This window comes from Cupressus sempervirens, chromosome 4 (assembly GCF_028749045.1).
Source record: "Cupressus sempervirens isolate cs-2001-9-10 chromosome 4, ASM2874904v1, whole genome shotgun sequence".
Lineage (NCBI taxonomy): Eukaryota > Viridiplantae > Streptophyta > Pinopsida > Cupressales > Cupressaceae > Cupressus > Cupressus sempervirens.
This window is the reverse complement of record NC_143121.1, coordinates 629919672-629934083: the sequence shown is the minus strand read 5'-3', so window position 1 is coordinate 629934083 and position 14412 is coordinate 629919672. Positions and strand designations below refer to the sequence as shown.

At 36.6% G+C, this 14412-nt stretch overlaps 1 protein-coding gene across 2 annotated transcripts in view; it reads left to right on the top strand.

Annotated features, from left to right (window-relative positions):
• The window catches only part of LOC149562804 (Transducin/WD40 repeat-like superfamily protein), a 293154-nt gene that overhangs the window by 170839 nt on the left and 107903 nt on the right, over positions 1 to 14412 (top strand). The gene's annotated exons all lie outside the window — the stretch shown is intronic.

Here is a 14412-nt window from a genome sequence, read left to right as displayed (position 1 = left end):
TATGGACTGTATGAAAAATTCAGATATAATTGAAGAATAGAAGTGGTAAAAAGAAATATATATACATAATCAGATTGACAACCTGATATCTATATATATATATATATATATATATATATATATATATATATATATATATATATATATATATATATATATATATATATATATATATATATATATATAAGTAATTTGTAAAATATATATATTCATTAAAGAATGAGTTGAGGAAGAGGGAAAAGTATATTTGTGCTGGAAAAAAAAATCCAGTTTTTGATTAAAGAAAAGAAATTGTGCAGGCAATATTACATCATCAATTGACTAAGCAATAGTATCAAGGTGGAAAAGCAGTTTGTGCGTAGTGCATTGGTGCTTGTAATGTCCCCTTTTTCTGTAACATTATAATTTAGTGTTGCCCGCTCACTTCACCTAGGTTTTGGGGGTGAGAAGGTTCTTTACGGGGTTCCATTCGAGTTTTGACCTAGACATTTCTAGTTTCAGACCCATCAGAGCAGTTTTGGGTAAGTTGTTTGGATGCTTACTATTTTTAGTAAGTAAACAAAGCTCAGTATTCTTGATACCCTAGTGTTGGTTTGGAAGCGTCTCGTCAAGAGCTTTGCAACGAGCTATTGCACGTGCTTATCCGAGTGCGTTTGGTTAGTTATTTTGATACTTGACGATTATATAGTTTACTGGCTAAGTGACTATTAAAGTTCATTTATTTTGTCACTTTATTTTAAAAAGGTACTATGTTCACTTAAGTGACTAAGGACAAAAAAGGTGCTTCATCCCACATTGCTTAAAAGAGCATGCACCACATTGGAAAAAGTGATAAAGGTACAATAGGCTCCACATGGGAAGACATGAAGATTATAATATTCAAAACAAATATTAATCTGGGAGCTAGAAACAATTGCTCTTTATTTCTTCGAGGACGCAAACCCTTGAAGAAGCATTTGAAGGTTGGACGCAAACCTAGCCTTCTCATAGGTTTTATCTACATTTGCCAATCTGACTGTTATTTTCTGTTTATAAGATTGGATTTTTTGGATTGTTGCATGTTATTGTATTGCTGATGTATAATGCAGTAACGTTATTTGACAACTATTTGTGTTAACGCTTGGTTCATTTATGTACTTCTGAATATTGGAGGAAATAAATGATCTTTTCTGAGTTTTCTTGTATGCAAATCTGTGGGTTGCAAATCAATTAAAGTTCTAGTATTTGTACCACATATTGACTTTCTGTTTGGTTTTAAATCTGCACTTTATATATCAAGGGTTTTTTACAGTAAGATATCCGGTATGGGGTAGTACAGTAGTATCAGAGCTAAGAATCCTGCCATCCTGTGGAATCACACAACACACTAAGAATTTATGAACTCAAATACTCTATAGTTCTAATTTCTTTAATGTGATTGGTTTTTGAACTGAGAGGACGAGAACCCTCTAGTTTGCTCTTCTAAGAGATTGGACGACACCCCAACTCTTCTTTGATTTTGCTAGAAGTCATGCAAAGTTCTTGAATCGGAAGGGAGCCATATTACATTAGAAGTCTGCATCATAGGAAGCCGCATAAGGAACCTCACACAGTGGTCGATTTTGGGAAGTAAAGGATAAAAAAGGTACGGACTGAGTTTGCCTATAGTCATGGTAAGTGTTGCTATGGTTTAAAGATTGAGTCAATGTTCAGGACAAGTCACGAGTGATAGGTGCCCTCTAAGGCACGTCATCCTGGAAGGAACAGATACAGGAGGGAAATAATAAGTCTCATACAGGTGCAAGCGATAACACCCAGCAAGGGTGTCAGACCACGACAACCTTGAGCATGAAATACTTCCTCATAGGTGGATGACTCACGCTACAGTAGCAAGGTGGGCGTTATATGTAGGGTGGTCGGGTTTTGCGGAGGGAATACCAGTTCGGGCATCAGATATAGATGAATATGCGGGTCAACACATTCACGTCGGAACTCAAACACAGGTTTGAGATTTTTTCCACCTTTATTTTAAATTGTTTGTTTAATTCCAACTGTAACAACCGTCCATGTTGAGTCTGATAAATTATCTACTGTATATTATGGTTATAAGAATGTAATGCATTGAATCAATTGGTATTCATAGTGGCAACTCTTTGAATGGTTAAGATACTGCCCGATAATTGTTTTGAATACGTGTTGTTCAATGTTAATGCATGTTGTTGCACAGAATAACGATTATCTAATAATTGTTTTATGTAATGCCAGTTATAAAATTGATCTTTGTGATTTGATACAGTAAACTCCTTGCCACATTTTAGTTTATGCTGTAAGCTTGAAAGGAAGAAACACAGGTTGTTATGAAGCTCTTTGGTAAATTTACACACTACAGATTTAGAGTTCTGTGAAATAAATTTCCTAAGGATATTATAGTGGTACAAATTAAATGAGGCAATTTTATACAGCTATAGAATTAAGTATGAGTTAAGAGCAAATGTGTGACAACTGCTTGTGAAAATTCTTGCTAGTCATATATATATATATATTTCCTGGTTATTGCCAAGTGAGATCATAAGCCTACGTATAAGAGCAGTGCAGTGGTCTTCAATGGAGTGATAGTTATAGTGCGGGCCAGTTAAGGAACAAATCATGTTGATCAACTAGTAAAGTTTGGGAAAATCACTACACCAATATTGGGTATTAAAATTGCACCAAATCAATCTGTTGAGCATGTTCCCTAAAGTGTCTAAGCTGACTAAATGATATCTATTCCATATACATCTGATCACAATCATTAAGTGATACAGCAACAACATCCATATTTAGTTGTCTATTAGCATGCCAACTGAATGTTAAAATGCTGAGGGCTAAAGAATTAAAGTTTTAATAATAGCCAAGCAGGGATTAGTATAGTGGTTTCATCTAAGCAGGAGAGAGAAAATTTCTGTATGTGTTAATCTGAATCCAGTTATGCATTCAACATTGTAAGGGTGTGAGGTATGAAGGGATAGTCTATGTCTTTCCAACATTTAAAGACATACATATATTTTGTTTTGATTAATAGAGATAATTTAAATTAAGATTTGAATGAGGCTAATAAATATTTAGTCAACATTGCACTCAGAACAGTACAGCTATGAAACATTACCAATTCATGAGATCATGGCAGTATTTTGGCATTTTCAGAAACTAAGATATCAGATTATTAGTTGAGAATATTGCAGTGTTAGGGTGAATTGCATCATTCAATTGCAAACAAACTGTTGCTTAAATTCCTATTACAAAGGCAGGTAGTCTAGATAGGGAAAAAATTTCGATAGATATTATGAAGCCTCAAGAGCCGTTTGCCCAAAATTTCCAGTCCGATATGAGGACTGAAATAATGACCATATATGATGAGTACAACAAATTCCCTCCACAAATTCAGAAAGAATTACCCTTCTGGAATATGTGAACTTTTAGCTAGAGCTGCAAAACAAGACAAAAATGATGAAAAACAAATATTATGATTTGGCTCGAGATCTCCTTGCAGAGGATAGTTACAAAAATTTGCATAAGGAAAACGTTAATCAAGGTGACAGTAGTACTGAAAAAGAAGAGCAACCTTTGCATGATAACATGCAAAATACTAATAATGGCACATGTATACTACTACGTAACTGGGAGACAAAAGTATCTTATGGCGCTGTTTACACTAGTCCTTTTGATGAGCATATTGATGGCCCAGGAAAAAGAGTTGACCAAACCACCAATGTTAGCAACTCCCCATCTTATTTAGATAGGGAAAACAACATCATCTTATTTGGGGACAAGGAAATTAATTTGGATGAGTTTTATGTTGATACTAGGCTCAAAATTATGTCAAGTTTCGAGGAGGAGCAAATGGACCGCGATGTTGGCAGGATAGATGATCTAGCAGACATTGAGTTAGAAGATATATCTGAAAATGTTGTTCCCCTAAGTGATGAAAAATCAAAAAATTCTATGGAGAACAACCCACTTGTGTTTGAAGGAGATGGTCAAAAACCATTATCACTCCTTGACTTATTGGATATGGTTTTGGTCAAAGAGGACAAGATTGTCCAAGTGTTGACGAGGATGGATGATTCTTCCAATTTGATTGATGATCTCATACGGAAGATTGTGATAGAAGAGAGGCATGGGAATGCATGTGGTATCACAAGTCCTCTTTTACATACTATTTTTGAAACTTTGAAGATGATAAAATATGAGTACTTGCAACTATTAATGGATAAAAATCTAGCAATAAAATTTGGAAGGGACAAGGAGAGTGAGGTAGATGAGCTATGCCTTCAATTGAGCTTAACACATTATTCCATCCACAAAGCTGAAAATCAAACGAGTAAGGCAACCACTTCTGAAGAAGATAACCGGGGTTCAAGGGCATAAAAAATCACGCAAATCATTGAAGGAATTCATAAAGTGGGTAGATGTGAAGGCAAACAATGTGATTCAGTCACGTGTTCCCCGCTTGAGACTTTCTATGGTGAGAAAAATTCTATGGATCAGCAAGTCAATGAGTCTGAAAATTCTGATTTTTATGACAGCAGCTATACATCTTCACATGAGCACATGGTTAGAGATACAACAAGTGAGGATAATTCAAAGATTTCAATTAATGGTGAACCATCCTCTTACGAAGACTTAGATATAATCGAGAGTTCTTATGGTGGGGTAGGAAGTTCAAATTTATCCTTCGCATGCGCTGAGGAATTTTTCAGCTTACCCAAAGATTTATAACCTAGCGCTTATAAGATGGCCACGGCCTACTTGTTGATTGGTGATTTTTCTTGTTGGTATATTTCCACTATTAGTGATTTGCTTGTGTATTTTGGTAATATATTCGCTGATTCTATTTGGCCTTCTAGAGTCAACGAGTTATTTGTAGGTGAGTGGCGAGATCACACATTACCCTACATTCCACATGAGGTGTCTACATTTTTTATTCAGCGAGATATTGAAGACAGTGTTAGCACTCATGATGATGGTGATTCACCAACCACTCTTTCCTTTACCCAAGATCATGTTGATTGGGTAATCGGGGATCCAGGTGTTAATAGTATCTTACATCTGGCAGATTATGTTGTGTTGTTACATAGTCATATGATTATGATTTGTGCGTTTCAACCTTTTGACACATCAGAGTTCCAGAGACTAGGATTACTCCGTTTTCACTAGGGTGATATGATGGTGGAGTCAGATTGACTGGATCTATCATTGTCATCAATACAGATATTATAGGAGTGGTATAGTGGTACAGGCTTTGCAGGAGCTGGTCAGGGGTATCTCAGATAGCGCATGAGTTCTCACTTGGGATCTAGGTGGAGCATCCCTATGTATTTCTTTTTATCGAAGAGCTTGTTGGAGAGCTTGGTTGCTATCATCTTGGGGTAGATATTGGTATATTGTTGAGCTCCCATCTTGACTTGACAGTAGAGACTCACAGGGTCACTCATGGAGTTTGGCTTTCATCCTGACTGAGGGTATTGGCACATAGGGCAGAAACACATGGTAGTTGGTGTCCCTTTATGGTGAGACTTGGGATCTTGGCATTCAGTTATTTGGCACATTGATTCCTACTGTATTGTTTCACCATTTTGAGTTTGGGAAGATGCATGCCGGGGTACATCGACTGAGGAGTAGAACCTCATTCTCAAGGCGAGTATGGGATCCTGGTATTTGATTTCTGCAGGTATGAGCGGATTGCTTGAGGGCACGTAATCTTTGAGAAGGGAGGCTTTGTAATGTCGCCTTTTTCTGGGACATTATAATTTAGTGTTTCCGGCTCACTTCGCCTAGATTTTTGGGGCGAGAAGGTTCTTTATGGGGTTCTGTTCGAGATTTGACCTAGACATTTCTAGTTTCAGACCCATCAGAGCAGTTTTGGGCAGGTTGTCCACATGCTTACTATTTTTAGTAAGTAAATAGAGCTCAGAATTCTTGATATCCCAATGTTGGTTTGAAGCATCTCATCGAGAGCTTTCCAACGAGCTATTGCATGTGCTTATCCGAGTTCATTTGGTTAATTATTTTAATGCCTGACTATTATATTGTTTACTGGCTAAGTGACTAAAGGACACAAAAGGTGCTTTATCCCACATTGCTTAAAAGAGCGTGCATCACATTGGGAAAAGTGATAAAGGTACAACAGGCTCCACATGGGAAGACATGAAGATTATAATATTCAAAACAAATATTAATTTGGGAGCTGGAAACAATTGCTGGTTATTTCTTCGAGGACACAAACCTTTGAAGAAGCATTTGAAGGTTGGACGCAAACTTAGCCTTTTCACAGATTTTATCTACATTTACCAATCTAACTGTTATTTTCTGTTTATAAGATTGGATTTTTTTCGATTGTTGCATGTTATTGTATTGTTGATGTATAATGCAGTAATGTTATTTGGCAACTATTTGTGTTAACGCCTGGTTCATTTATGTACTTCTGAATATTGTACGAAATAAACAATCTTTTTTGAGTTTTCTTGTATGCAAATCTGCGGGTTGCAAATCAATTAAACTTCTAGTATTTGTACCACATATTGGCTTTCTGTTCGGTTTTAAATCTGCACTTTATATATCAAGGGTTTTTTACAGTGAAATATCCGGTAGGGGATAGTACAATGCTCACGAGGAAAATAGTCGGGGTTGGTGCTTCCAATAGGTCAAAGCCTGCAAAGTGTGGAAGTTGGAGCTTCCGGTGAGTTGGTGATCATAAACATAGGGGGAAAAATGAAAGAAAATAAGGGAAAATGAAATTTGAAGAAGAATTTAAATAAGTGCTTTGACTACTAGAATTGAAGTGAACGACAATGAATTCTTTGAAACAAAAATTGATTCTATATGTAATGATGATTGTATTGATATTATAGAATCATATACATGTGATAATACAGAGTCAAATGTATGTAATGAGGTGGCACTTGGAAATCATATGGTAGTAGAAAATAATGATGTGACGAATCTGGATGACGTTGTGAATGATGCAAAAGAAGATAGTGAATCAGATATAAAAGAAGTCTCAGATGATAGAAAATTCAAAGAAGGATCTACTACCCATTCAAAAGATGGAGAAGAGGCCTACAACAAGGAAGATGGTGCCGATATCATGGAAGAACTTCATTATGCATACAAGGTTACAAACAAAGTTGAAATCTTAAGAAAAAGTATGCAAAACAAAGATCTCAAATCGAAGAATTGTGTGAAGCCCAAAAAGAATCAGGCATAGAAATTGAATCTTTGAAGGAACAATTACAAGAAGCTAGACAAGTTCAAAATGAGATGATGAGGAGGTTAAATGCAAAAGAAGCAGATTATGCGAAATTAGAGGAAGAAGTCACCATGCTGAAATGTGTTTTAGATAAAACCACTGCCAAGTTGAATACCAGTCTCAAGTTCGGAAAGAGTTCTGAAATCCTAGCTAATATCGTTGACAGCCAAAGGCCATCTTCTGGTAAAACAAAATTAGGATATGAAGGAGAGGAAATCAAACAGGATTGTGCATTCAAAGGCTTCATTAAGGAAGGAAGTAGTACAAAAGATTCATCCACAAAATTTAATGGAGTTGAACTTAAAAAGGATTATAGAAAGCAAAAGTATGAACATAGACCTCAACTTAGCTTCTATGTGTATTGTTACTCTTGCAATAATTTTGGTCATAGAGAAAGAGAGTGTAGAACACAAAATAAAAGCTTTCAAGAATGGAGAAGAAATAATGGGCACCTAGTGCAACATTGCAGATACAGATTCATGAAATCACATGAAGGATACAAGACAAATTATACAAATACCAAGGAAAAAGGACCTATCTTTGTATGGAGAAAGAAATCTGGAAAAGACAATAAAAATAATGAATCTCTATGGACTTTGAGGCAAAATAATCAAAAGTGAAGAACTAGAAAAGTATGGAGAAAGAAGGTAGCCAATGGAGAAAATGAAACCGATGCAAGTGCAACATGCATTTCATACACATCCTAGTTTGAGAGGAGATGCACAAACTCAAGGGGAGATACATGTGAGACTATTCATTAAACCCTTAGAGAAAAGAGTGAAATGTTTCATGATAAGTTGATGTTTTGAAGACTACATTCAGAAGATGAAAATCTGATTGTATTGTTGTCAAAGAAGAAGCTTCAAAGCGGCATATGCAGTGTTTGGAGCTGTAGAGCATGAAAGAGCATTGATGAATCCTTCTTAAGAGGAGTACTAGAGAACGTTCATAGGTGGAGCATTTGATGACTAATTTTGCAGATGGAAGATTGATGGTTATCCCTTTGCCATTGATGTCAAAGGGGGAGAGAGATTGAAACGATGAGATTCACAAGACTTGGTATTGTCATCAATGGCAAAGAGGGAGATTGATGGATTATTGTCATTGATGTCAAAGTATTCGGGTAGGTATGAAACAAAAGGAATTAGCTTAACATACATCATCAGCATATATTAAACTCTATTTTGAGATAAATAATGAGGCTTATATGGAATACATAGAGGCATATACCATAAGTTTGTATATAAAAAGAAAGAGCATTACTTATGTGAAATGTAGCTGTAGAGTACATATAACTTCAACAGAGCACATGCTTAAAATACAAGACAACAATGTGATTTAAACAAATAATCAGGAATATGAAATACAAGAAGCTTGATTTATAGAAAAAGATGTGCAGTCTGCTATTAAGACAGACAGTGAGATGTAAATTATAGTTAAGTACATTGGACATGATAGCAATCCACATTACCTGATCAAAGGCTATATATTTATGTTATTTTGACCTGCAAGAAGGCTTGAAGAAAATGTTGAGCAACGAACATCCAAGAGACATCAGCATGGAAGGAGCATGCAACATTTTTCTGATGTCTATATGCAGTGATAATAAGAAATTGTAAGATCAATTGATGCTATAATCATGATAAAGTTTTCAGCGGTATTTATTATAGTTAAGTATACAGCAATAAAGTTGTCAAAAATGGCAATAGCTCCAACAAGAAGGAAATGTTAGAGGATGTTATATTTGAAAAGTGATGAGTATGGGCTGTCATATGAAGACAGAGAATCTGATATATGAAGATTATCCTTGAGATGCTGTCTGTTCGACTCATAGCAATCAGCAATAATCTTAAAGATAAAAACAAATATTATCATTTCCTTGGTCAATAGTGAAGGACGCGACTTCAACAAAGAAATGCACATAGTGGTATGTTAGAAGGGAGAAAAGTTTTGCAAGGAACTGAGATGGACACTGACTAAGATATACAGAGCTCCACGTCAGACTAGAACAACTTCAAGAAAGTCGTGTGAAAGTTGGGCATTAAAATCAAATCTAGCAAGGTCAGAGATGAGAACTTCGAATGCTAAGAAAACTTGCCAAACAATCGCCGATGTGTTTCCACGTCACAAAGCATTGATAGGTAGGATGAAAATTATATCTAAAGTTTTCAATCAATCTATTCTACACTCAAGATTGTCAGCCGACTGGATTGTTGTTGGTGTTTCTGTATCCTGTAGCCGACGGGTAAATAGTTTGTAGCGGACATAATGTTTGTGGCCGACGAACTCCTTCGGGAAGATTCGGCAGATAGTATTTATATCCCGTCTGGGATCATTGTAAATCATCTTCTATCATTGATCTGATCTTCTCAAACATAATGTAATGTTCTGGCATATGCGAATAATCTAAGGAATTTTGTTGTTCATGTTCATTGTCTGTATGCGTTCATTTATTTTACCAGTACGGTAAACAAAGATAAAGACCTTTTCGTTGAAGAAGATACATGTGATGGTGATACAAATTTTCCAGACGAGGACAAAGTCTATGGAGGATGAAAAATATAGGATAGTGATAATGATGATAATGTAACGATCAAACCCGACAACATGTTTATAAAGATAGAGCAGTAATACATGTCATATTGGGCATCGTACAAAAAACCAATCAATTTTTTATGTGTTGTCCATAAACAACAGTTTGGAAAGAATTTTATAGTGGTGCGATTGCATAAAAGATCCTGTTTTGGGAAGTTGAGTAATTCTTGAGGAGAACCAGTTTGGTGAAAATTCAGTCATGATATCGTGGAAGCTAGCAATGAAGATTTATGACAACTAAGACTATTAAATGAGTCTAAATGTCAACTAATCAATAGGCAGGGTGTCCTTTTTGCTGCAAACCAGGTGTAGACAGCCAGAATTGTGGGATTGGAAAACCAAAAAAACTCTCTTTGGGCTGCTGTTCACTCCGGTTGTGCTACATGGCTGTGAGGTTTGGGGGGGCAGCCTATCCAATCACAAGTTGAAGCAAATAGAAAGAATACAAAAGCAACTTACCATTACTACTCTTAAAGTCAAATTAACCATACCTTATGAGATGCTTTTAGCTGAAGCAGGGATGTTCGTAATGGAAGCCTCTGCGATTTCTGTTGTTAAATTATATAAACAAGGTTGAAAATATGAACACTGAACATTGGCCCAAGATTGTGCTTAAAGAGAGTAGATCAGAGAAAGAAAACCTGGATGAAGCAGAACGAAAAATGGTTAAATAATTGGGCTATTGACATCCTAGAATGCTCCAACACAAATGAAGGGATAAAAAGTTTTGTGTGGGAAAGATTTAAAATTACTATGTGGACGAAACAAATGGGGAAGAAAAAAACACATTTCGTCAAAGAGTTCAACCCCACATGGTGTCATGACATTAAAGACTACTTATAGGTGGACATGAAAGGTAAAAATAGGTTTCTAATAGCACAATTAAGAACGAGATCCCATCATCTGCGATGTGAGACAGGTAGATGTACGGTACCCAAGGAGGTGTGGGAAGAAAGAAAATGCATCTTCTACAGTAAATGATGCGTTGAAATAGAATGACACTTTGTCTATGAATGCGTTGCATACCAAGATATCCAAGATCAATTTGAGGACAGCTTGAAGGAGGGCCATCTACATTAGCTCTTTGTAGGGACCAATTTACACAATATGGGTAGTTTTTTGAGGTAGATGCATAGCAAGCGGGATAAACTTGAAAAGAACATGCATAGGGTCCCATAGGTTGGCTGGCCTCATGGACGCTATTAAAATACCTTCATTCTTCATTCATTCATTCATTTGGAAAATAAATGGATTACGAAGACAATGACGGACAAATATCAAGGATGTAAGAAAATGTGATTACAATTAGATTTTTTGTTAAGCAAAATAAGGTTGGAATTTGTTAAGAAGACAATGATTTGTTAAAAAGAGATGTGACTAGTGAAACATTTAAAATATTTGCTAATATGAAGAGACACATCTCTCTTAACAAATATATATACCTATATTGAGAAGTGAGTAAAAATGAGTATATGAAAAGGTGGAGATCTGAAGAAATAGAGTGATGTGTGCAGATTGGAGAATAAATTAAACAGTGTATTAAGTGCAGGTAAACAGTTAGAGCAGTTTCTATGGAGTGGGAAGAATGATGATTTGAAGTATAAAGAAAGTCATGTACATGTATATCATTTAAATATGAGATATGTCTATTAGAACTTTAAAAATATGTGAGAATGAAGTATGGACTGTATGAAAAACTCAGATATAATTGAAGAACAGAAGAAGTAAAAAAATCAGATTGACAGCCTGATTAAATACATACATACATACATACATACATATATATAAGTGGTCAAAACATATATATTAATTAAAGGATAACTTGAGGAAGATAAGATAAGATAAGATAATGATGTCAATGTCCAACAAGAAACCACAAGGGTTTATGTGATTGAGTGTACAAATAAAAGAGCCGATCAAAGCAGGTGCACCAAACGGTGTCATAGAAGAAACAAAACAAGATACACAACCAGAGAAACCAAGGTAAGGATTAAGGATCCTTCCTTGGTACAAAGAAGTTAGCCATAGAAGGGTAGAGCCGCAAATGATCGGGAGCCATAGATCCACGTTGGTAACCACTAGATGCATGTCACTGCTTGGAAAGACTGGTACAATTCTGGACCGATTTGGAGTGAATAGTGCTGGATGGCCTTTTCTCGCCTTGTAGAGAAGACAAGGGAGAGAAAAAGGTGGTGATGAGCTGGTTTGAAATATGGCCTTGAAGTATGAGTGACTGTAGGGTATGTTCTCGGAGTTGGGTGGCCTCGCGTAGGTAAAGTGCAAGGCACCGCTGGTCAATATAAGTAAAGAACGCTGAAAGAGAAAAGCAATCTCTGAATGGGCAGTAAAACTTCCCTCTAATCTCGTAGTAGATCTGACAATGAAATATAAAGTGAGTCTCGGTCTCCACCTCAGATAAAGTACACAGTCGACAGATACGCTCCTCTCTAACAATATGGTGATCAGTTTGAACCCGAAGACAATGAGAGCCAACTCTTAATGAACCCAAAGAGAATGTCAAAGTGTGACTCCAGCGTCAATAAAGATAAGTAGGGCAGACAATAATACCATTCTGGATCTCAAGAAAATGCTCAGCATAGAAGGCCATCTTCGGATGTAATCCACCAGGAGGATTATGCTAGGTAGTGATAATGTAATATCTATGAATATCTTGTTTGACATGCTCATTCAACTCTGACGCAAAGGAAGGGGGTGAGCAAGAACATCCAACGAAAACTAGTAAGGAGGGAGATGATCAATCTCAATCCCAATTAAACTGAAGAGAGAGGTGGCTTGAGCATACCAACAGGGAGATCTGGTGCTAGTGTTAGATCTCATAACCGTAATAGAAGAACAATAAGCCAAATGAGAATATGTGTGTCAATCAACAACCAAATTCGCAAAGCCCCAAAGCCGATGGAGAAACCAGATCAAGTCAAAAATGACCACAAGTTTGAAAGGATGAGCTCCAAACTTGGCCAAAACAATGCTGTGGGGGATGAGTCCATGAAATCTAATGATACACTATAAAATCAAGGTCTGGACATGCTCAATAGAGGTCCAATCAAAAGCAATAAGAGAAGGTCCCCAAACTGTCGAGCCATAGAGAATAGTCGGCCAAACCAAGGAGTCGAGGAGGGACAACTTGGATGAAATGTCTTGAAAATGGTGTTTGAAACATTGTCTCTTGAGCACGGACAAAGAGCCCATGCCCTTACTAACTCGAGATTGAATAGCCAGTCTTAGGCTGAAGCGTGGTCCTGAGAACTTCACCTCGAGATACATGTAAGAAGAAGTGATCTCAACCTCCCGATCTTGAAAGAAGAAATGATGGCGAGAGGTCTTCAAACAATTAAAGATCATGACTCGAGTCTTGCCCAGATTGACCACGAGCTGATGCTGATCACAAAAAGAAGCCAAACCATTAATGAGTGTTTGCAAACTGTTAGGAGAGGAGGCCAAGAGAATAACATCATCAACAAACAGAAGAATGGATTTCAAAACCTGATGTAGATAGCACCCATCCCCAGGCTGCAAGGAGTTCACAAGGAAATCCTCAAGCTCGTCAATATATAACCCAAAAAATGTGAGAGAAAGGGGGCAACCTTGTTTCACCCCAATGGTGCTTTGAATTGGAATAGAAAAGTCCTCCGGAGTCCTGAGACAACCAGTCACCTTCTCACACAAACTCATAATAGCAATTAACAACATATTTTGATTATCCAGTATTTGATTAAAGAAAAGTATATTTGTTTTGGAAGAAAATAATCCAATATTTGATTAAAGAAAAGAAATTGTGCAAGCAATATATCCATCATCAGTTGAGTAAGCAATAATATCAAGGTGGAAAAGTAGTTTGTGCATAGTGGGTTGGTGCTCATGAAGACAACAGTGGGGGTTGGTGCTTCTACTAGGTCAGAGCCTGTGAAGCGTGGAAGTTGGAGCTTCCAATGAGTTGGTGCTCATAAATGTAGGGGTTGGAGCCTCTTGGTGGTCATAGCCTACAATCTTTGTAAAAGAACAAGTTTATATATATAGCAATTATTTTCCGTGGTTTTCTCCCGCATTGGGGCTTCCATGTAAATCTTGTGTCAATGTGTTCAAGTGCATAATTATTGATTTCAGTAGTTAAAGTTACTTTGTGGATAAAAGTTTTAATTGGGAAAATTGTTATTATGGTTGGTGTGGGTCATATCGATGTGCACTCAACTAGAAAGGGGTTTCTATTCATTTATCTCGGAAACTAGTAATGTGAGATGATTTGTGAGCCCTTTTCCATATCACAGAAATTAGTCTCCCGCATTCAAATTTCTACTTTGTCAGGTCATAGCTGTTCAGTGTGAACCTATTCTTATTGCGGACTCCTTATTTCTTTTATTATGAGAGCTACTGGTTGTGATGCGGAGCATTCTTCAGAGGATTTATTCTCTCTTTGTCATGTGCCATTTTCTTTTGGTGCACCTCTTTTCTTTCTAGTGTGAGTTAAAAAACAATGGTTGGTTGCTGTTTCCTTGGATGCAGCCTCATGCTGTTCATAGGATTAAATTACT